Source organism: Canis aureus, chromosome 10 (assembly GCF_053574225.1).
Source record: "Canis aureus isolate CA01 chromosome 10, VMU_Caureus_v.1.0, whole genome shotgun sequence".
Lineage (NCBI taxonomy): Eukaryota > Metazoa > Chordata > Mammalia > Carnivora > Canidae > Canis > Canis aureus.
In genome coordinates this window covers 44207324-44230618 of record NC_135620.1, presented here as the reverse complement: position 1 = coordinate 44230618, position 23295 = coordinate 44207324, and the positions used below count along the sequence as shown (strand labels likewise).

The 23295-nt window shown below is 39.0% G+C and overlaps 1 long non-coding RNA gene across 1 annotated transcript; it reads left to right on the top strand.

Moving 5' to 3' along the window:
- Positions 1–1442: 1442 nt before the first annotated feature.
- On the top strand, positions 1443–23069 carry LOC144321724 (uncharacterized). The gene is made up of 5 exons (XR_013387269.1): positions 1443–1581; positions 6513–6620; positions 10505–10669; positions 12122–12167; positions 21670–23069. It is a non-coding gene; the product is annotated as an uncharacterized LOC144321724 (long non-coding RNA).
- The last annotated feature ends 226 nt before the right edge of the window (positions 23070–23295 follow it).

The window sequence follows — 23295 nt, the reverse complement described above, 5'->3', positions numbered from 1 at the left end:
TTAAATATTCTTTAAGAGAATTTCCTCTTGAGAATGGCTGTTGTGTGTTCTCCATATGTACCCAAGTATATGTTGAAAGTATTCTGGTTTTCAGAAGTTACTCTTAGAGAAGTGCTTGTTTTTATACCCATACATACAAGTAAATTGCTACTCATGCTGTTTTAAGATTGAGTATCAGGTGATAAAGACACGCATGCTGTCTTTCTTAAGGAAGCTCAGAATTTTTTATAGGTTGATCGTAAACATATCCAAATAAAGATTTTTTGTGTTTGTAATGGTAGTATACTTAAAAAAGTTGTGCTTTACAGTTTTGTATGATACTCTGTAGTCCTGAGCAGATCAGTATCATCACGCACCTGTTACCCCTTTGTGACGTGGCAGCACATTGTGGCACACAGGTTGGGATGCTCTGTTTTAGATATTTTTTAGAACTTCTCTTTTGGTGATTCTTTCATTAAATATACATTGAGCACCTGCTCTGTACCAGTAGCTGTGCTATGCCTCTGGGCTTCACATTTAATTTATGTCTAGTTTTTCTCTGCTTTTGAGCCAGAAGACACTTCAGGAGTCTTGTTCAGCAGATGTGTGAGTCCGTCCCAGAGACGTTAAGGTTCTCAAAGGTTCTTTTGCTAATATGAGACCTGGCACTTGAACCCAGCCCTCCTAACTCTTGGTTCTTTGCCCTTCACTATCACTGAGTTACTAAAACACACGTGGAACTAACTTTTATAAACTATGTCCTTTTATGGGATCACATTTCTTAAATCCTGCAGGAGATATATATGGCATCTAGAAGTTGAACATAGGCAAATACATGTGCTTTATTATGAAGCACTTGTTATTATTTTAGTGTTTTATTATGAAGCACCTGATCCTATTTTAATCCCTGTGAATAATTTCAATCAATAATAACACAGTCCCTGTGGAAAAATTATAAAGTACAAAAAGCACAGGCAAAAATCAGAATTAACTCAGTCTTCTGAAAAAGATCTTTGAATACTGGTTTTCTCTGGTACTTTTAAAGTCATGATTATATGTCTAATCTCTTTAATGAAATTTTTAAACATTCAAATTCGGTTTTTGGTTTTCTTTTGATAAGGATGCTTCCCCCCCCTTTTTTTTTCATTCCATATGAATGGAGAAAATTTTTTTAGCAGACATAAGCTAATGCATTCTGATTTTGGTTTGAGATATGGTACATGAGAAGTGTTGCCTGGTTTTTATTTTATCGATTGCTGCTGACGTTTTCTCAGGGAGGTACAAAATTCTGTGTTTCTACAGTGTTTCTACATGGTTTCCCATTACAACTCCATTGCTTCAGGCTAAAGAATAATTGAGGTCCAGCATCAGGTTGTGGAGACGCCTGAATGCCTGCTTGCCACTATCTACGGCAGGGATGTAGTTGTGAGCTTCAACTAAGCAGCTGGGGGTCTGGGTAGGAAAGAACTATGAAGTTACTGCTTACGGACAGAGGACAAATAGATGTCCCAGAGTACTGATAAGTCACCTGCTTCTGTCCTTTCTTTCCTTAGCAAAAGGAAATGCTGGATGCGGAGAGGATGATGAAGCACCTAATTGTGGGTGAGTAATGTCGCTTTCTCCTTCCATGCATCTCTGATTGCGGTGATCTTCCCTCTGCAAGGGTCTGAGTAAATACTAGCTCCTTATTGCTTGTGCTCAGAGAAGTAGCTGATGGTAGAAGAGCACTTTTCAAAGGATTGAGGAGGCTGAAAGATGCTTGTTAGAGTGCACCTGGATCCTGCCGTGACATCACAGGCGGACCATAAACGGCTCTCCAGAAAGCACAGCAGCCTTTTTTCACCCCTTTCTTAACAATGAGACGTAGATTGGGCTTGTTCTCTATTCAAGCATCCTTATGAGTAAATGTCTATTTTTACGGTAGAGCTGCACTTTAAAAATAGCTCCAATCAGTACGACTCTTTTCCCCCATATGTTAAAAAGTTATACATGAGTTAAAATATCTCAGATTGCTTAAATTCTTCCAGACACAAGGCACTTTTCCTTTTTCCTTTTTTTTGTGTGGGGGGGTGCAGAAGTGTTGGGGAGGATTAAATACAAAATAAGGACTTTTTGTCTGGGCTGCCTCAACCCTGTTTGTTCTTGGAGATGGCTTTTTTTTTTTTTTTTTTTCCACCAGTAGCAGGGTTTTTAGAACCAAGATTTGAGATTTCTGACTCTTAAAAAATTCATTAATATTTGGCGGGTACAGTCTTCTTCCTGGAGCGATTGTTTATTTTTGTTGCTGAGAGCAATTAGCTAGAACAGTCACAGTTGCAGCTGTTAGATACTATAAGCTCCAGCGGAGATCACAAAAGGCCTTATGCACATTTAGAGTCTGTATTTGGAATGTTTTTAATGGATGATTCTTCTGGAGTCTACTGTGTTAGTAAATTCGATTGGGTGATCCTGAGCCAAATCAGATGTACAGTGGGATTGTCAGCATGCTGTACTGATCAGAGTCACTTAACCACCTTGCTTTGTGGAAGCCAGGTTGGCTGTGTCTGCTGCATGGAGAAAGAACCTATCCCATTCCTTTCTCTCTTAGTCCTCCCTCTGCAAACCTGAATACGGTTCATCCCAAAACATCATGCTGTTTTCTCAGTAATGTGTCCTTTGCTTTTTACTCCTTGTTTGTTGCTCTTGACTTGTTGGGGCCTTTGGGAGGATAATCTGCATGTACAAGTGTGAGAAAGAGATTCACAGAATAGTCTGGTGCCTCAGATTTGTATCTTTAGCGAAGAATGACTTTGTAGATCATTTTGGCTCCAGTTTAATGCCTGACACTTCCAGAAACAGCAGCTCATATAAAGGGATTGTGGATTTCACGTTTTTATTGTGTCTTTGCCTTTGAATATAGTTTTGATAGTTGAGGATATACGTGTGTACATACTTAATAATATTACTGCTTTTATGATTCACAATATACTTTTATATACATTTTGACATTTGAATGTCATAGTAACTTGTGAGGCAGGGAATTCTGTATTGTTCCCATTTTACAGAAGAATAGATAGTCTCAGAGTTAGTGGGTAGCCAGCCACCTACTTACTTTACTGTAGCCATTTACTTTTGTACAAAAAAGAAAATACGTATTTCGTGTATTTTACTGCCAGCATACTGAGTTGAAGCAGGTTGATGAACTCTTTATTTTAAAGGCTGCTTGAGATAGTTTTAATGCCCAAGACTAGTTTATAGTGGCTACTCAGAATAGAATCAGGATATATTTTTTCATCTTTACTCGGGAAAAAAATTGGGAAATATTGGAGGGTTTCGGTAATTGTTATCTAAGTGGGAATCTAAAATGTACAGTGAAAGTTTGTTTCCTGTTAGCTAACATAAATTAATTAGGAGTCATTACATTTTTTGAGATTTTGACACTTATATGAAGATCTTTTTAGAGTAGCCTTTCAAATGGCAATTGATTGACCAGATGGCAATCTGTTTGATCAGCCACCTTCGATCTGTTGCTAAGTCAAGTGGAGTATTTTTCTTTGATCACATTTTTCCTCCAATAAAATTTCTCATACAGTTTAAAAATTTTTAAACTGTATGAGAAATTAAACATTGGTAAATTAAAAAATTAATCTAGGGTTATTTATTTATTTTTAAAGGTAAGCTCTACATCCAATGCGGGGCATGAACTCATGACCCTGAGATCAAGTTGCATGCTCCACCAAGGCCAATTAGGCGCCTCTACTCCAGGAATTTTAATACATTTTCCTGTAAAATTTTTATCCTTTTTGGGGTGAGTTTATTTTTGAATGATACAATAGTCCTAAAGTATCATGATTTGAATTGAATACACAAAAATTGCAGCAAAGTGCAAGACATTGTCCCCTCTTCCCTTCTGAATAAGATTAAATAATTGTAATATGAATTATTGATAGCTTTCTTGTTTCTTCAAATTTCTTGAGACCATTTCTTATGTTGAAATTTGGAAACCTAACCAGTATTTAACAGGGCACTAGAACGATTAGGATTGAAGTATGTTTATTGAACAAAGTTTTTTTTATATTCAGATTTGATTATGAATACATTTGAAGGCAGTGTGGCAGCCTTATCTTAGATAAATTAAAGACTCAACAGAGATGCTGATAAGTGAGATAAAGATTTGGAAACATGGATAGATGGGTTGGCCAGAGTATCTGAATGGAGGAGTGAGGAGGGCACCTTGGTGTGATGCTCTCCTTTCTGTCACAATGAATGCCCCAGGGGGATGATGTTGTGTTGATGGATCTGTGAAAACCTCATTAGGAAGACTTCTTGATGGAATTTAGTACAGTAATCTTGAGATTTTAAAGACTGGGCAGCTAGCTTATAGCAGCCTCAAAGTAAAGCATCAGATCTTAGCTGAAACATGTCTCACACATTGTGGCACTTATAAAGTGTTTTATCTTCCACAGTGGTTCTCAAGTTCACTTTTGAGCTTGACACTCACTTTTGAAGCTTCTTAATGTTGGAGCATTAATATTGAGGCTCACTCCTGGATTCTAGTTGTCTGGTCTTGGGGTCAATCCCGAATGGGCTTCATAGTACAGGGAGGTTTCTCTGCCATGGTAGAGACATCTTGCTGTAATGGTTAGTGGGCTATAGAGGGTATAAGAATACAAGATGTTCCTACTCTACCTCTTTTCAGGTTCCAGGAAGCCTGTGGTAGGTAGTCTGTTCCTACCTCATTTTTCAACTGGAAAACTTACATTTGACTGTGTATTTGGGTCAAGCACCATGTTATACACTTTCTGTGCAGTATCTCAATGTAAAGTCATGAGAGAGGTACTTGTAATATCTCTATTTATGAGAGGAATAAGGTGAGATTTGAAGAAGTAAAGAAACTTGTCCAAGGGCTATAGTTAGTGCAGCTTGCTGTCTGACTTCAGAGATACAGGCTTAGCAACGCTGTGTATAGTAATGGCTAATAGTGGGCAGCCATATTGGAAACACTTGATTTTATCCTAAAATTAAGTGGCTTGAGTTTACTACAGCAAATACATCTCCTTTTGGCAAAGAGTCCATTTGGGGTTTTTTTGTGGGTTTATTTTGTGTGTGTGTGTGTGTGTGTGTGTGTGAAGTCCATAATACATAGATATGTTTGTTCATGTTTTAGCTCACTTTCTAGACTGAGGAATTCCCTAGGGTAGGATGTTTCTGTGGTTCAGCTAGGTGTTTTTTCCTCTGTGTCCACCATAGCACCTTGTACATTGTGAGTGTTCAGCATACTTGTAGAATACATAACAGGGAAGAATGAAGTTTGAGGAGCTGCTGCCTACTCAGAGTTGGTATGAGGCCTCGTTTATTCTTAAATGTATTTTCTCTATCAGGAAATGAATGCTTATAATATCTGTGTTTCTTAAATATTTCAGGTTTGCTTGCTTGTTTTGAGGTCGAGTCAGGGTTGGAAATAATACTTAAATTGTAAAATGATGATTCCAGAGAAAGTATGGGAAAGGAGTTACAGAGCCCCAAGAGGAAGTACAAGTCTGCACATCCAGGGACTTCTGCTACACATTCCATTTCTATTCTTCTTGGGTAAAAAAGTCTTCTGTGAATGTGAGGGATATGAACAATTAAGGTCTTTTCTCTTAAATACTGTGTAAGCTGGTCCTGTATCTATATAGTGTGTGATCAGTAAGATAAGAAACAGGAATGTTACAAGAAGTTGAAATGTCTTTGGCCCTATTTTTCAGGGGTCCCAGGTGACCTGATATTGGTGTACATTTATAAACCTGAGATTTCACAGGTCTTCCCTTTTTAATGGAAATATTATGGTGTTAACAGCCAGAGGAGTAACCTGGCCTCTTTGAATTTTCTCTAAGTAATAGAATAATATTCCTGCTTAGAGTTTATAGCTTGACTAATGTCATTTCTTGACTAAATCCAAGTCCTAAGAGAGTCGTACAAGAATATCAGGATGTTAAGTAGAGTGTTTTAGTTCAGGCTGCTATAACACAATGCCACAGACTGGTTGGCTTATAAACAACAGAAATGTATTTCTCATAGTTGTGGAGGCTGGAAATCTGAGATCAGGATTCCTACATGGTTAGGTTGTGGTGGGGAGTCTTCCTTCATTCAGGTTGCAGACTGCCAACTTTTTGTGATCGATCTTATGTAATGAAAAGAGAGCAAGCCACTTCTCTGGCCTCTTTGTTATGAGGACACTAATCCCATTCATGAGAGTCTACTCTCATGACCTAATTACCACCCGAAGGCTCCACCTCCAAATACAATCACCCTGGGGATTACATTTCTGCCTGTGCATCAGGGGCAGGGTACAAACATCCCATCCATAATACACCATTGGAGTTCTAGGGTGTATTTGAACAGATAGCTCTCTGACTTATATCAGACTCTCCTCATATAAAACTGGGTTGTCACAATGATTTTCTTCTGTTGAGTGTCAACTGTGACTCAGTCAGGAGTCTGGGCATTCGTCTGAGTGTTGCTAATTTTCATGGTAATTCTGAAAGGTGCATAATATTATCCTCCTTTTACAGATAGGAAAACCAAAGACTTGAGGAGACCAAGGATCCCCTGATGGGAAAAACATGTTTTAGATTCTTTTATCATTGCTAAAGAAAATAGAAAGAGTTCTCCCTTTCCAGGTAGGTAAATGGTAAATTATGTATTTGGTAACTGAAGTATGGTCAGGGGAATACATTTTGGGACTGGAACTCCGGCTGTTTCCTTACTGTGTGTGGTACCTGCACTTCCAAGAAATCTAGTTCAGATTGAACAGATTGAAGTCTTTATTTTTCTTTTTTTTAAGATTTTATTTATTCATGAGAACACACACACACACACACACACACACACACACACACAAAGAGGCAGAGACACAGGCAGAGGGAAAAGCCCGCTCCAATCAGGGAGTTTGACGTGGGACTCGATCCCGGGTCTCCAGGATCACGCCCTGGGCTGAAGGCGACACTAAACCGGTGAGCCACCCGGGCTGCCCAATTTTTCTGTCTTCAGAGACAAGAGAACATTTGTTTTTTTGGTGGTAACATACACAGCTATCCTATGCTTTCTGTGTCTAGAAAATTATGTCAGTAGCCATTGTGGCTATTTTTTAAAAAATTATTATTTTTTAGATTTTATTTATTTATTCATGAGAGACACAGAGAGAGAGCATTGTGGCTATTTCTGTTTTTAATGTTTCCTATTGGTCATGCATACTATTGTATATGTAAGGAGTACATAAGCCTGTAGATTAGTTAGAAAAATGCCTTCATTTGGCAGGTGAGGAACTTGAGTAAAAGAGAAGCGATTGGCTTGACTAATGTTGAGCACTTGCTGTGTGATTAGAATTGCAGACCTCCAGGTACCAGGCTCTAATTTAGAAACCTAGCTGTATCAGGTGAAATGATACTTGGAAATACATTTTGCAGTAGCACTCACTATCTAAATTGAAATGCATGAAAATGGAAGGTATGAGTTTTTCTAAAATGCACAGTATCTCAGGCTGTGTCTGAATACTTAGCATTACCACCCTTCCAACCTCCAACATTACCTAATTTTGGTTCTGAGATTAGATGGCTGATAAATTATTACAGTACAAAAAAAATTATTACAGTACACAGAATAAGAATGTTGGATTCTGTTCTCTACGATTTTGCTATTCTAAGTATGGTCCATGGATCAGCAGCATTGATATCACTTGGGAACTTACTAGAAATGCAGACTCACTGTATTTCTGCCCTCCAACCTACTGATCTGTAATCTGCATTTTTGCAGAATGACCAGATTTATGCATATTAGAATTTGAGAAGTGTTGCTCTCTGGCAGTGTTTCTCAGATTTGAACATGCTTAAGATGGACCTGGAGAGCTTGTTAAAACACAGATTTCTGGGCCCAGAGATTTATTCAGGAGTTCTGGGATGCATGCATTGGGAGTTGTCCTATCTCTGCATCATACCTGGCAGCAGTGTTTGGATGGCCTCTGTTGCTGGGTTATTCCCATTATCATTTGAATGGCTGAACTCAATGAAGTTAAGAACTTGTACAACCAATTCTCTGGGTACTTTTACCAAGGGCTGAAGGTAGAGTTCACAACAGTTTTGCACTTACTGAAAAGTTACCCTGCAAAGGACTGAGGTTGATGAGAAAGTGTTCTGTGGTCACTATGAGAAGGGAAGATACATATATATAGATAAATACATATGTAAGGATAAATAGAACAGGGAAATAATATTTGAACCGTTTCCAGGAAGCCATTGAATGAGTTGGCCAGAAGCATTGCCCTCCTTATTCATCAAAAAGGAAAAATTGTGTATCTCAGCTTTTCTAAGATTCTACTTCCTTCTAAGAACTCTCATAATTTCTCATCGCTACCCTTGCCAAGTACCACAAACACTGATCAGAACTCAGCAGCGTACTTGGCCAGCCGGTCTTGCCTTTTTAAATTGATTTAAGGCAGTTTTTGTGTATGGAGGGTTGGCTGCTTACTACTTTGCCTCAGGTGTTTTTCTGAGTTTGCCCATTGAGACCATAAGTACCTTTATAGTTGTAAATTACTCTGTTGATCAGTGTGGTTGGGAAGTAGTGAGCCCCACCCTTGTACAACTGCTAAATTTGGAGGGAGGTAGATGTTGCTTGAGTTTTCGTAGGTACACTTGTGTTCATCTCAAAATGAAAGCTCTTGGAGGTTAAATGTGTTCTTGTTTGTATCATGAAATTTTTAAAAAGCATTGGCACTGGACAATTCACACCCCTAACGTAAATTTTTCTAGAGGATTTTTTGTATAATATTTAAACCATTGTTTATTTTCTTTGGTTGGCATTAAGTATTTGATATTTGTAATGAAAAAGAAGTTGCTTCACTACTTGTGGATGTGATACTCAGGAAACTTGGCTTTTTTAAATCAGGAGGTAAAGCTTGGGTATGTGGAATTTTGTTCATTTGCTCTTAATTTTCAACATACTCCTCTAATAATTAAAAGTAACCCATTCATAAATCTATAAAGTAACTGCTAAGAGTGGAAGTTTCTTATATGACAGGTGTCAGGATTGTAAAATTCGTGCTCCCTGTCAGTTTCTTTTGTTTTTGACTCTCTGCTTTTGGAACAAGGAGTTGGAAGGTTATTTTCTGGAAAATATGTTCTAGGAAAAAGTGGACATGGTGTGTATATGTACTTATTTTATCACAAGAAATTGTGGTATCACAGAGCCATCAGGTAATTTAAAAAGTTTTATTTGGAAGGAACCATGGGATTAAAAGAATACCAGCGCTTCATCAGGTGTCCACTATTAGCTGAGCACTGTGTGAAGCACCTCACAATTCCATAAACTGACTTGTGTGTTCCACTATTACAGCTGAGGAAACATGGCCTTTAAATAAAGGCCCAAGATTTATTTGCAGAGCCAACACTTAAACTTGGATTTGAACATGGAGTCTGAAACCTACTCTCAACATGTGGCTTATTTTGTTGAAAGCTAGGTAAAATAGATTTGAGTCCATGTGGCCATTAAAAATGAAAATGCCTCATGCCTAACTCAAAGTTTTAAAGTTTTGAAAATATTCATAATCTTGTGAAATAGAGCAGGTGCTAATGTGCTTATTTACAGGTGGTATTGGGCTGGACAGGTAGGATTTTTACTCAGCCAGGAGCACCTGGGTGGCTCAGTCAGTTAAGCATCTGACTCTTGATTTCGGTTCAGGTCATGACCTCAGGGTCATGGGCCCTCCGTCGGGTTCCACACTCAGCGTGGAGTCTGCTTGGGATTTTCTCTCCATCTCCCCCTGTTCCTTTTCCTGATCGCTTGCTTGCTTGCTCTTGCTCTCAAAATGAATAAATCTCTTAAAAAAAAAAATGTAAAACTCAGGCGGAAGGACTGGCTGAATTGAACAAGGTTGGTAAATGGCAGATCCTCTGATCAAACAGTCATGTTGACTCCAAACCTGGTAGGCTTTTCTATGACTATCCTAACAGTTTGTTACAAGGGTATTTACAAGAGGCTGGATAAAATTTTAAAAATTAATAAATAAAAGAACCAGGAAAAGTTGTTAGCAAAATAGTTTAGGATTGTAATGTCTCATAAAAAAGCTTGTAAAACTGAAATGTGTTAATAGTTGGGAATCTAATCTAATAATATTTAATAACCCATGTCTTCTGAACTTAGTTTTCTGTGGAGAAAGTTTTTAAATGCCCTGCCTCTTTAAAGTGAAGTATTCTTTCCAGTGGATTGATTACTCTTACTATAGATGTTTGTTCATCTTTTGGCTTATGTTGCAGCTTAATGTTTACCTCATTAATTTTTGTGTGCATAGAAAGTCTTATTTTACCTAAGACCATTTTTAGCCTCTCTGCTTGAGAGACCTTTGGAGTTTGAAGGTAGTGTCCAGTATAAGCACTTGCAGCTTCGAAAGTGAATGTAACAGGGATGGGTTTTTTTCTCCTGCAGGGTTACTTTGCTTTTTGTTATGACCTATCAAGCCCACATGTCTGACTTTATCTAGTCATGTGTTCTTCCTGTCTGGTCAACACAGGCTTGGGAAGTGACTTGTCGACCCTGTCCTGAGAGCCTGCTCGAGAGGGTTGGCAAACTTTCCTGGTCCTGCTGTGAATCCCTCAGGCTTGTGAGGGACGACAGATGGTTGAGCTAAACTCGGAGCCACCCTTCTACATAATGATGAAAAATGACCAGCCTCCTGGTAAGTGGAAATCAGAACCTGTGCACCTTTAATTCTGATAAACAGGACATTGAAACAAACACAAAGTGAAGAAGGGAGAGGAGAACCCTTCACAGGTTACCAGTCTGTTTTTGTTTGTACTCTTTGCACTTACTAGTAGGAGATCTTCATGTACCTACTTTTTCATCTCTATATTCACTACATGGAGACCGCTGAGACTGAGAAGTAATCCTGTGTGCCTTTTTGGGTATAAATAATCTCTGTAAATGCCAAAAATGTGAGTCAGGATCCAAGTAGGGTTGTAGAGTTGCTTTCTGTACTATGTGAGCAGCCTGGGGCCTGCTGTGCTCCCAGCTTCGTTCACAATTGTTTGCTTCTCCAGTAACTCAGGTGCAGTCATGTGGCCCTTGTGGCCCAGGCTTTTGTACCTGGCCTCTGCTAAATGGACCATTGGTACCTGATTCAAGAACAGCCTGTTTGTAGTTTAACCAGTGAGTGACTTGGATCAGTAACAGAGTGGAAGCTAGTTGATAGAGTGCAGAGAAGCAAATAGATAGCATAGCTGAGTCCCAGTAATGGTGGCCATAAGAATGAAGATTCTTGAACATGTGTGGCCTGGTGGTCCTCTTATTGTCTCCGTGAAGCATGTAGTTGAGCTCTTGTAAGGTCTTTCTTGTCACTACTCCTACCTTATGATGACACTTCTTATGTAAGCTGGCCTATGTGACACCGTGTCTGTAGGCACTAGACCACAGTGGTCGCACATGCAGTCAGACTGCTTGGCTTCTGTGTCAGCTCTACCCATTCCAGGCTGATAAACTCTTGGGTAAGGTCATTACCCTCTGTAAGCATCATTTTCTTTCCCCTATAAAATGAGAACAGTACCTGCCTCAGAGTGTTGGAGGAATTAGTATATAACAGATGGAGCCTGTAGTGTAGTGCCTAGTATGTGGTGTGTGCTCAAGAGATGTTGGCTGCTGTTTTTACTGATTTTTGTTGCTGTCCTCATCACCTGGAGACTGATGAATGTTCTTCCCTTTCTTGAAAAAGTACGAAGGACCAGGGCTATTATCTGTTTCTTGTCTACTGGTGTGATTGTGTTGAAGCCTTTTAACGGTGGCATTAAAGCATTATAAGACTCTCCTTTCCTAAGCCCTTTGGAACTCTGTTGGCCTGATCTTTGTCCACAAATCTGGGGCTGCTTTTGACTATTCTGTGAGAGAGAAACATCCACCATGGAAAAAGAACCTTAAATCCCATGAGTATCCAAGGGATGTGATTATACCTGGATAAAACCATATTTACATGATGTCTTGCATAAATACATGTACACTTTAAATGTCTCTCTGCCAAATCATTAAAAAAAGGAATTTTAATGACATTCCTACGTATTTTCCCAAATAACTGTTGTTCACTAAAGTACACAAACATGCCACAATCTTTTGACTATATCTCTTGTCCTTTGATGACCAGGGTTCTCTAGGTTCTTTGCTGCTGGTACCTGGACCAGGAGAAGAAGGTAAGTAAAAATGGTCTTCTTTTATCTCTGGACTGTTCACCTTTGGCTCAGTGCCCCACTGCTTATGTACTAGAAACAGAAGTAAAAATTAATTATTAAAGAGAATATCCCCGCTGTCAGTGCTGTGACCTCCTTCTCTGGCAGCCAACTTTTTAAACAAGCATCTTAATATTTCAGCAGATGGTGCTAAGGTTTGTTAAAGCAGCCTACAGTATTCCCAGTTCATTCCCACATTTCTGGATTCTTTGTAATTAGCTCGCAACATGGGTGAAAGCGAGCTCAGATATAACCTAAATCCATGGAGCTTGGAAAAAGAGAAGCATCTGGTGAGAGAAGCTGGATAATCTTGCTTTGCTTTCAGGGAGTTGCCCCAAAGGTGAGCTCTATAAGATTAACAGCAGCTTGAAGTCACTGCAGCTGTGTTCTGTAGTCTGTTCTGGTTGCCCATTTGCTTCCCAGATACAATTCAGGTATTGATTTTCATTTATAAGTCCTTTGTCATTTTGTCTCCAGTCTGGTTTTCTTGAAAATCTACTCTTGCTCCTTGGTTTATTATGAGTTCATTGTTTTTGTTTCTATGTCTCGTACATGTGTCTGGGGATCTTACATAGAAGGTGTTGCAATTTTGTAAACAAATAGTAGGTTCTTAAGAAAATCTTGTAGGACTAAATTTAAGCTAAATGCTTTAACTACATCAGGGTCAGTGATGAAATTTTGCTGAAGTTACAGCAACTTTCTTTGTAGAAGGAATACTTTTCTTCCACAGCCCATTCTTGTCTAATGCTGGGCATGTAACTACTTCTTGATTGATTGCGGTGTAGCATCATCTACAGAGACCTCTGGTTATTTGAGGCAGCGTCTTCTTTCCCCTTGATGTTGTGACTGGGTGAGGCGGGGTTGGATGGCATATCAGGCTCAAAAGCAACTCTGTAGACAGCTTTGGTGTCAAAAGCACTCTAAAAGCAGTTGTATTCTTAATGATAGGAATAGTGGATATCAAATTTAATGACATCTTTTCCACCAAGAATTTTCTTTTTGTCTCCAGGTATATATGACTCAGAAGAAAGTCAAGAAAGATACCTTTGCTTTGTGAATTTTTTTCACCTTTCTATTACTGACAGCAGTTATCCTCTTAGCAAGAACTTTGCAGTAAGGATTGTTAAGTCCATATTAAGGACTTAAGTACATATTAAGGACTTATTGCTACCCAGGCACTGTTAAATGATTTAACATGCATTTTTATTCACCTGTGATAACTCCACAGGTAGGTAGGTTATTTTTGTTTGTTTCATAGGTAGGACCCTGAGATAACATAGGTAAGTAAGTGGTAGACGTGGGACTTGAACCCAAGACCATCAGACTTCAATTGAAACTAATGGAAAGAACCCCTCCACAGTTACTTTCTTTAAGGCCCTTGTTTCTAGTTGCCTAACTTTTCTTTGTCAGTTCTTAATTTTGTTTCTTCCTTATTTATGGATGGAACAGACCTAACCAACACTTGATGTTGTGGAGCAGCATCAGAAAGGAATGGCGGAAAACATCACATCTGAGTTAACTAACTTTGCAAATGTTTTGTTTTACCCAGGTAAAAAAGCTTCTTAGGACAGCAGAGTCAGAATATCAAAGACGAATTAGAGTGGTTAATAAGGGGAAGCTCTGTTGTATCTAGGGTTGAAAAGTAAATGTTAATCCTCCTACTTTCTGCATGGGGCAGAAATATCTAGGTGTTATTTTCCTTACCCAGAAGGGTTATTTATTGTCAGAGGACTGAACAAATTCTTTGAAATGGGGCCCCTAAATGAGTGGTGAGTTGTTCTTATCCTTATAGTCATCTTTTGTTCTTTTAAGTATTTGAGTTTTCTTATCTCAAGGGCAGACTTAGAAAGCTTTACTGACATTTAGAGAGAAAATACCTGATATTCTAGCCTTGGTACTTAGGATTCCCCTCTTGAATGTTAAACAAATTCAAAAAGCAAAGGTACTCCTAAGGAATCCTTTTTGGCCAGATGGATCAGGGATAAATTTCCAAAATTAGTGCTGCACAGAGAATTCTCTCTCATGGACGAATTATTCTCCCCTCTCTGAGGACCATCTGTCTCATGGGCAGAAGAAAAATAGGCATCTGTTCAGATCTGTAGGGTTGCCATTTGGACCCATTCCTATAGTGTTTCCAAGTGGAGGGTTGGGTTGTCTTTGGGCCAACCCAAAGCCTTAAGTGCTATGGTCTTTTAAGTAAAGAAGTATAAAATCTAGACAAAATAATTTTGATCCAGAACCTGGTTTTGTAGAGCAAAGATGGGTGAATAATCCATCATTCTAGGCTAGGGATCTGCAGTTTTTATGGAAGGAGCAAGATAATATTTCAGGTTTTGTAGGCCATGTGATCTCTGTCAAAACTACTTAACTCTTTTCTTGTAGCACAAAAGCCGTACATTAATGAGTGGTCGTGGCTGTGTCCCAATAAAACTTTATTTACAGTAAGAGGTGATCAACAAGATTTAGCCATCAGGCCAGAGTTTTTATCCACCCCTGTTTAAGGCTACAAGAATTCAGTATACATGAGAGATTTTTCAGTCAAAGGATTAGGGTTCATTCAGTGTGGTTGTCAGAATTGATGTTGTGAAGCTTATAACCCTTTGATTCGTAGATTTGGTAATGGCAGTTTTGACCTCCATCTCTGTGTTAATTCACTATTAAAGTTTCTGATTATTTGGAAGTAATTTCATCATCAAAACAGGATGATGTCAAGAAGATCCTTTGCTGATGTTGGACTCCCAGAAGAGCACCAAATACCTTTGAACATCAGTCTGACACATCCTCTTAGAAACACCGTTTCTAAACTGAATGTGACTAGTTCAGTCCTGGGATGCCATTGGGCATACTGAGTAAAGTCAGTCATATCGAATAGACTTCCTTTACTTCTAGACTTTGCCTCCATATGGGTTGGAGTTCTTCATCATAAAACTAATAACTTCCTTCTAAAGATGCTGTGGGTGGTTCAGTTTATCACAGTCACAAAGATGTATGCAGGCCCAGTAACTTTCTTCCTTTCCCCCATTTGGCTCTGAAAGGATACATCGAGGGGGGAAAAGCTGCAGATGTGAGCCACCAAAATAAACACACATGTGTCAGAACTGAAGCTTCCTGTTTCTTGGTTGGGCTTACATTCTTTACATCCAGACTGATGGCTAACTGTCTAGGCAAGTGAATTAGAAATTATTTACAAGCTAGAATGTGAATACCAGTTAAATATTTTTGCATTATTTTGTATGATTTCCTCTCTCTCCATTTTCCATGGGGAGGGGTTGTAATTGTGCCCATCTTAAAGTTCTTCTTTTATTGCCCAATTTAAAGAGACATTGACTTATTAGACACATGCAACATTTGCCTTTTTATTTTTCATCAGGAATGTGTTATAAGGGCCAGATACTAACCACTTTGCTATTTAAAGGCAATATTCTACTTAGGTATTGATTCTAAGACTTAATTTTCTTTGAATGAGTCACAGTTGGGCAACTACTTGTGTCTCACTTAAACATCTTACTGTTGGAAATAAATGGAAGCCTCAGATGCCCATAGTGCATTAGGTACCCCAGAACTATTTTTATTTTATTTTATTTTTTTAAGTAGTCTCCACACCCGGCATGGAGCTCAATGCAGGACTTGAACTCATGACTGTTAGATTGAGACTAGAGCTGAGATCGAGAGTCAGATGCATAACCAACTGAGCCACCCTGGCACCCCCAAGAGCTCATTTTTACTGTGAATTCACTGTTCTCATTCACAGAGAAGAATGAATAGGGAATGAAGAAAGAAGGAACTGTAGTAAGATACAGGGGAAAATACTGGCATATTTTTTCCCATCTTTCTTATTCCTAGTCTTGGGAACTATAAGCTTCCAGGTACCATGAATTGCTGTTAATGGAGTTTATATGGTGTTATGAAAAATGGTACATAGAGTCATCACTTACTAGACTTACATTTGTGTATTCTGTTAACTCACTTACTGTATTCTTCTACTGACAGATGTTTGTGATGTTCTCAAAGGGACCAGTAGCTAAGGTTGCTGTCTAAAAGCAGAGAAATTAAGAGGAAGAAAGTAAATTATGTGAATATAGTTTTTTTTTCTTAGTGTTTTCTTCAAAATTGGAGGAAGATACATGAAAAATGAGTAAATAGTACATAAATAGGAAATTCAGTAGTATTGACTTACTATGGAAAAGTTTACTTTTTCATGTGTGAGATTGCAGGAATTTAATGAGGTCTTCCATAGCTTCTTGACATAATGGGTGAAAAAGACAAAAAGGCAATTGCAATGGAGAAGGGTGAGTATATCGGTGCTGTAGAGGAGTAGCTGAGAAGCTCCTAAGTTAGACTTGAAGAGACAGATCTATCTTCCTGGCAGAAGTATCATATAAATTGAGGCTCTGAAAGATGTGGGAGAGTTAGTTCACCCATGTGGAAAGCAGTGAGAGATGGGCCATGTGCAGTCTGGCTTGGCCTGTCCAGAGATGAGAAAAAAATGCATGTGAGTTTCAGAACTTCCTAGTAGTTCATATTAATGAGAGAATAGGGACAAGGGAGAGGAATAAGAGGTAAGGCTTACAGATATGAACGGGGTCAACTCTTATATATAGTTCTATTCCATGTTTAAAAGATTAGTTTTTTTATTCTAGGGGCAGTTGGATACCAATAAATAAATAAATAAATAAATAAATAAATAAATAAATAAATAAAAATTTAAGCAAGGAAGCGATTCAATTAAATTTGATTATTATGAAAAATATGGATAAGGAGTTGGGAAGAGGATAAGACTGGAAGTAAGGAGATCACTTACACCCTTGCTGTAAAGCTAATGAGAGATGATGTTATCTAATTCTAAAACTTGTCCAGTTAGAAACTAGTGGCCATAGAATCTTTTTAAAAATTACATTCAAAATCAGAGTAAAGGTAGGAGTTCTGGTTGATGATGAAATTTCCAACTTGATTGTGCTTTCTAATTTCACTTGTTCATTTGTTGAGATGGAGAACAGTGAGGGTGAAACAGGGTTGGGGGAGGAGATGAGTTAATGGTGTATTTTCAAAGCCATTACAGCTATTTTGGGGAAAGCCCTAAATTGAACCTAACAAATGTTAAGTAAATTGAGAGATGGAGCAGGAGACAAGGCGTGGGATGAAGTCAGAGAGGACCACGAATGCTGAATGGGAGGCTAGGTTTGCAGATGAGGAATGGTGACAGAACCTGAGCTGTATTTGAAGAAGAGCTCAGGAGAGATGGAAAATGATTAGGAGACGAGGTGACCAAGTGAAAAGAAAGGAAAATGCTTGTGGAAATGGAAGGAAGAGGCTTGGGGAGAAAGTGCAAGGGAAATGTTGGTGGAGTTGGGCAGTGATCTAGAAGAGTTAAGTGCAATTCCAAAGCATGCCTTACTTGCACTACTGGCCCAGTCCTGTCTTTCTAGTCTTTCCTTATACTTTCTTCCTTGTACTTCTATCTCTGCTAACCTCAAGAGTTTGCAGTCTCATCAATGTGTGAGCTTTGTGTTTTATGTTTTATTTGCCTTTACATTATTTCTTCATCTGCAATGTCCTTGTCCCACTTACCAAATCCTGTTGAGCCTGGAAGGAAGAACAGAATTTCAATGGAATGTTTTCCTCTTCCCAAAGCTTTACGTCAAATGCCACCTTTTGCATCCTCCTCTCTTGGCCTAAAATCTGTTGTAGCCTCCTCTCCTGGTTATTGGTTTTCACACTAATTTCCATGAAGCGTTAAGCTCATTTGATAAAATGTCTTGATCTGCACATATCTGTTTTCCTTACCTAGTTGTTTCTTAGTAGAAATCTGCACATCCTTATTTGGGGTCCAACAGGCTGGGATTGAGCTTATACTATATCACTTATCTGCTCTGTTACTGGGAGCAATCTATTTCAAAATCTCTTTGAGATTCAACTTCCTCACTTTTAAAATAAGCAGAATAATACCTGCTTATAGATTTATCATGAAGGATAAGTTAGATCATGTATATCCAGTACTTAGTGTGGAATTTGGTGTGTGCTGCCATTATGGAACGCTAATACTGACAGCAGTGTGCATATTGGGTTATAAGGGAGTGCTTCACACAATTATTTCTTCTAAATAAGAGAGGATACTTAAGGTAACAGATGTCCCAAGGTGTAGGAGTGAGAGGATATCCATACAGTGGAGTATAATAATTTTCCTGTACTTCTCGAAGAGCTAGCAGATACCTGAAACTTAACAACAGGGAGGAGCCTTGTGGAGAAGAGATCTACAGCCATCTTAATAAACCAATTTATGTTTTACTTGGGATTAAATCATATAAAAATCCCCCCTACATTTTAATATACTAAATTATAAAATGAATCCTGTTCCCAAATCTAGTAAAATCATCTGGTTCTGTAAAACAAAGGGCCTCGATTCCTCCCTCCCATTTTGGAATGTCAGGATACTCAGGAACTTCATAGAGGTGCCCTATATAAGTAATCTGCCAAAAAACTTAGCAAGTCGGGTGATGAACGAGTTCATCTGAACTTATTTCCTTCAAAGAATGTTTAACAGTGCTTGTTTCTCCTATTTATTCCTAGCTATGCTGATTCTTAAAGGTTTCCTAAGACTTTATTTTTTTCTTCTCTAAAAGAGGTTGATTGCATGAATTCTATAAGTTTTTGTTTTTCAGGTTTCACTAGAAAAGGTAGACTTTGCCCTATTTGAGGTAATAAGTTAGCTATTGTAGAATCAGGGTTACAAAATCCCCTTTTCTTGTGTCCATCTGTTAGGGCAAGTTCTTGGAAGTAATGAGTCTACAGTCTGCATTTTCTTCTTCTCCATGGATATTTTTGTGTGGCACAAGGTCTGTAGCTCCTTCCACATTTCGCAAGTTTAGCATCTAACACAATTATGTTGAAGTGAAATCTGTTTGTGTGTTTAATCCACACAGGCAGTTTCCCTTTATAATAAGGCTTTCACAGTGGAGTACTACTGATCTCTTGTGTTCTTGAAAATGATTGGTGATTAAAATCACCCTTTTTGCAAGCGGCTACCCACCACTGCTCTCCACAGAGAATAATAAACGACCATACACAGAAATATTAAGATACCACTTAGACTGTTAGAATTTTAACCACTTCATGTGGCTGAGGCACAGGGGCCTTTTCAGCCCCGATGATAGTTATCTCAAAATTGGTAACGGGCCTAGCTTAACTCAGTGCTCTCCTGGGGCCCACGCTGCCTCCTGCAGTGCAGTGTGAAACTTAACTGTAATTTGTTGTGACTGATCCCTAATGCAAGTGTTAACAGTGGCTACTTGCCATGAGTAGGAAAGTGAGAGTAAGTGTTGTTTATCCAGACAAGAAGTGATACCAAAATGAGACTGGAGGTGTGATTCTAATTTGCACCTCCATTTCATTTGCCCGGAGGAACTACATTTCTTTGTCATTATTTCTGAATATATATAGTGACAGGGGAAAGCTTACCAAATGCACTGCTAACAGATGTGGCAGTCGCACTTCTATGCAGCCCCTCATTTTGTTCATTCATGTTTTCTTCAGATCACCATGTGCTTCGGAGGAAAGACCCATCCCAGAATTGCCCAAAATGCCAGCCAAGTAGGAAATAGGAGTAATATAATGCCAGTGAGCATTCTGAAACATCTTCATTGCCCTGTATCCTCTCTATTAGTGTAATACTGTATTTTACACAGCAGTATGTATAATATCCTTGTGATGGGAAAATAGGAAATAGTGAAGAATATGTGTGTGATAGTAAAGGTAGAAAATACTTCTGACACTCGTAATTGGCCTATTCCAAAAATTCCAAAAATGTATTCCATGGAATGCTACTGCTATAAAATATTGCACTTTATGAAAAAGAATTCGGTGGTAAAAAGTGTAAGATTCAGAATACATGTTGGAGTGTTAAAGGCTCAGAGAAATTTTGCAGAAAAGCATTCCATTTAACTTTTATTTAACTCTACTTCTTGTACACATTTTCTCAAAAAACTTTTCGCACTTAATGAATTACACTTCTGGGAGTGCTGGCCTGTTCTATTGTGAGGATGGACATTTCTTGCTAGTTGGCTTTTTGTTGCTCTGCATCCGTGGACAGACCAGTGGTCTATTCAGGGGCATAATAAGCAAGGTGCAGAAGTTCTTCAGTAAGAGTGTTCATGGCATCATCATTATTTTCTTTTAATGTTGCAATTGACTTTAAACAGCTCTATCCTGAAGAAAACTAAAGTGTGAGTTTGGGAATAAAGTATAGTTGGAATCAAGCAGAGACCATTGTATATCTTGCTGTTGTAGTTGAGGAGGGGCAGGGGCCTAATCTTACCAGCTGTGGGAGGCTTCACTAGTCAAATACTGAGAAATGCTTTTACCCGGTAGTTGTACTTATTATTAGAAAGCCATGTTGGAGGTTTTCAGGCAAATTGAGACATTTCTTCATTTCTAGCACTTAGCCATATGTTGTGGAAATAAAGCTTAGAAGAAGCACGATCGATTAATGCCCTTCTTCCTTTTGTGACTTATAGCAGTATCTCGCAAATACGTACTTGGAATCAAATAAAGAAGTATTGTATAAAAAGAACTGCACTACAAACTGAACTGCATTGCCTTATAAGAATGCAGGGCTGGAAAGTGTGTTTCCATTGAATCAAAAGCAATTCTGGCCTTGCTGGCCAGTACTTAATCACTTTAGAGTGTGACCCACATAATTGATTTTTTTATTGTCATATGACAGACCTGTCCCATTACCCCCCCCCCCCCCCACCATTGTATCATCTGAAAAATAAACAGCTCACAGAGTGAGGTCTGGAGTTGGGAAACAGTAATGCCTACAGTTGTGCTCTGGTTGCTGTTTTGAAGTTCACACCTCAAGGTGCTGCCTTGTGAAGAGAATTAAATTCGAAGGGGAAGTGCTCAGATGTAAGTCACTATTAAGGAGCTTTTTCAGGAGTTTGGGGAGGCATCACCACTGATAATCCTGTTTGCCTGTATGCAGAGAAAGTTGGGCAGATATAAAAATAGCTGCCTTGTTTTTCCCCAAACTTTGCCCCTTGCAGCATGACATCCACACTGGAAAAATGATAGGATTAAGCCTCTAGACCAGGTATGAGGGGTCGTCTTACTTGGAAAGAAAATTGCCATCCAGAGAATGAACACATTTCACGCTCCAGTCACATGTTCTCCATTAAAGAACTAGGGGAGCAGAATGCCATCCCAGGCACATGCAGACCTGAATATCTTTGAGGTTCTGATGTTCCCTATGATAGAGCAGTTCTAGCAAAGGAAGATTTCCCAGGGCTGTATTCCCAGACTTGCTGGCAGGTTTCAGATAACCATGTCTGGCCTTGTTGGGGAGGTCTCAGGTGTAGGGAGACAGACTCACATAACTAGTGCTGACAGGTTATTTTATCTTCAATTAAGTTGTAGCATGCCCTGAGATCAGATTGTTCTACCTAAATTAAAGATGTTCTTTTTGTTACAGTTTGTGAAGCAGGAGAGAGCCTCAGAGGATGAGGCAGGACACAACAGAAGCTCATCACGTTCACTGCTAACCAACTACAAACCAATCAGTGAATAACCACCCTATTTTCACTTTGCTTTCTGCACTGTGTGGAAGGATATTCTCTTCTCAGAAACGAGTGTGAGGAATAGAGAGCAAGCACTCACTGGGTGGAACTTGCCGAAAAGTGATGATAAATAATAGGAGGAAACCCCTTCTGCTAGTAAACAACAACATTAAGCCAATGGGCTTTCAGATTCTACTTTAGAGTAAAGACTCTTGTTAAAGCTTGTACCCATTAATTTCCTCCCCTGCCACTGATTGTCCACTGTTACTGTGGGTCTTGCCGATTCAGCAGAAGTCATCCAGTGAATGAGGAAATCACCTGGATAAGCTGATTGATTCAGCAGACCTTTAGGTACCTACCATTTGCTGGGAACTTGAGATACACAGAGAACCTCAGGTTGTGCATATATATAGTCTGATAGTGGGAGAGACAGTCCCTACCATGATTCTCTTTGTATTGGTGACATAATTGTTAATCTGAATCACCAATGCAAATATGCAGTTAACTAGTAAGACACAGCCCCTTGTGAGAGCACGTTTGCATTTCAGTGATGGGAAAGCAAGAACACCATTAAGGTGGCAGAGGACTTCATGGTGGTATAGGCAAACAGGTATCACCTTGTGGGGGGAATCTTTATCATCACCAAGAGCCATTTGCTCATATAAGTATCATTTTCTAATAAAGAAGATAGAAGACCCAAGCAAGAGGGGAGGAGTTTATAAACTCGAGGCTGTTCATTCATTCTACAATGTTGGTTGAAAGTATATGCCATGTCAGGCTTTACCCTAGGGCCCAAGTATACAGTGAAGAGCACACACGGTTCCTACCTTAACGAATAGAGTATGTTTGCAAATAATCAAAATAATAATTGATGTATTAATTGTGATAAATGTTTCAAGGGGAACAAAACAGAGACTGAAATAAATAGAAAAGCACTGGCAGAGGGTGAGAATGGAAGCTATTTTACAAAGAATATTGGGACACCGAGGCTCCTTCCACAGTTTGGCTATTGTGGCCATTGCTGCTGTAAACATCGGGGTGCAGGTGTCCCGGCGTTTCATTGCATCTGTATCTTTGGGGTAAATCCCCGACAGTGCAATTGCTGGAGCCTTGGTGTCCATCGAAAGATGAATGGATAAAGAAGATGTGGTCTATGTATACAATGGAATATTCCTCAGCCATTAGAAACGACAAATACCCATCATTTGCTTTGATGTGGATGGACCTGGAGGGTATTATGCTGAGTGAAGTAAGTCAATCGGAGAAGGACAAACATTGTATGTTCTCATTCATTTGGGGAATATAAATAATAGTGAAAGGGAATATAAGGGAAGGGAGAAGAAATGTGTGGGAAATATCAGAAAGGGAGACAGAACATAAAGACTCCTAACTCTGGGAAACGAACTAGGGGTGGTGGAAGGGGAGGACGGTGGGGGGTGGGGGTGACTAGGTGACAGGCACTGAGGGGGGCACTTGACGGGATGAGCACTGGGTGTTATTCTGTATGTTGGTAAATTGAACACCAATAAATAAATTTATTA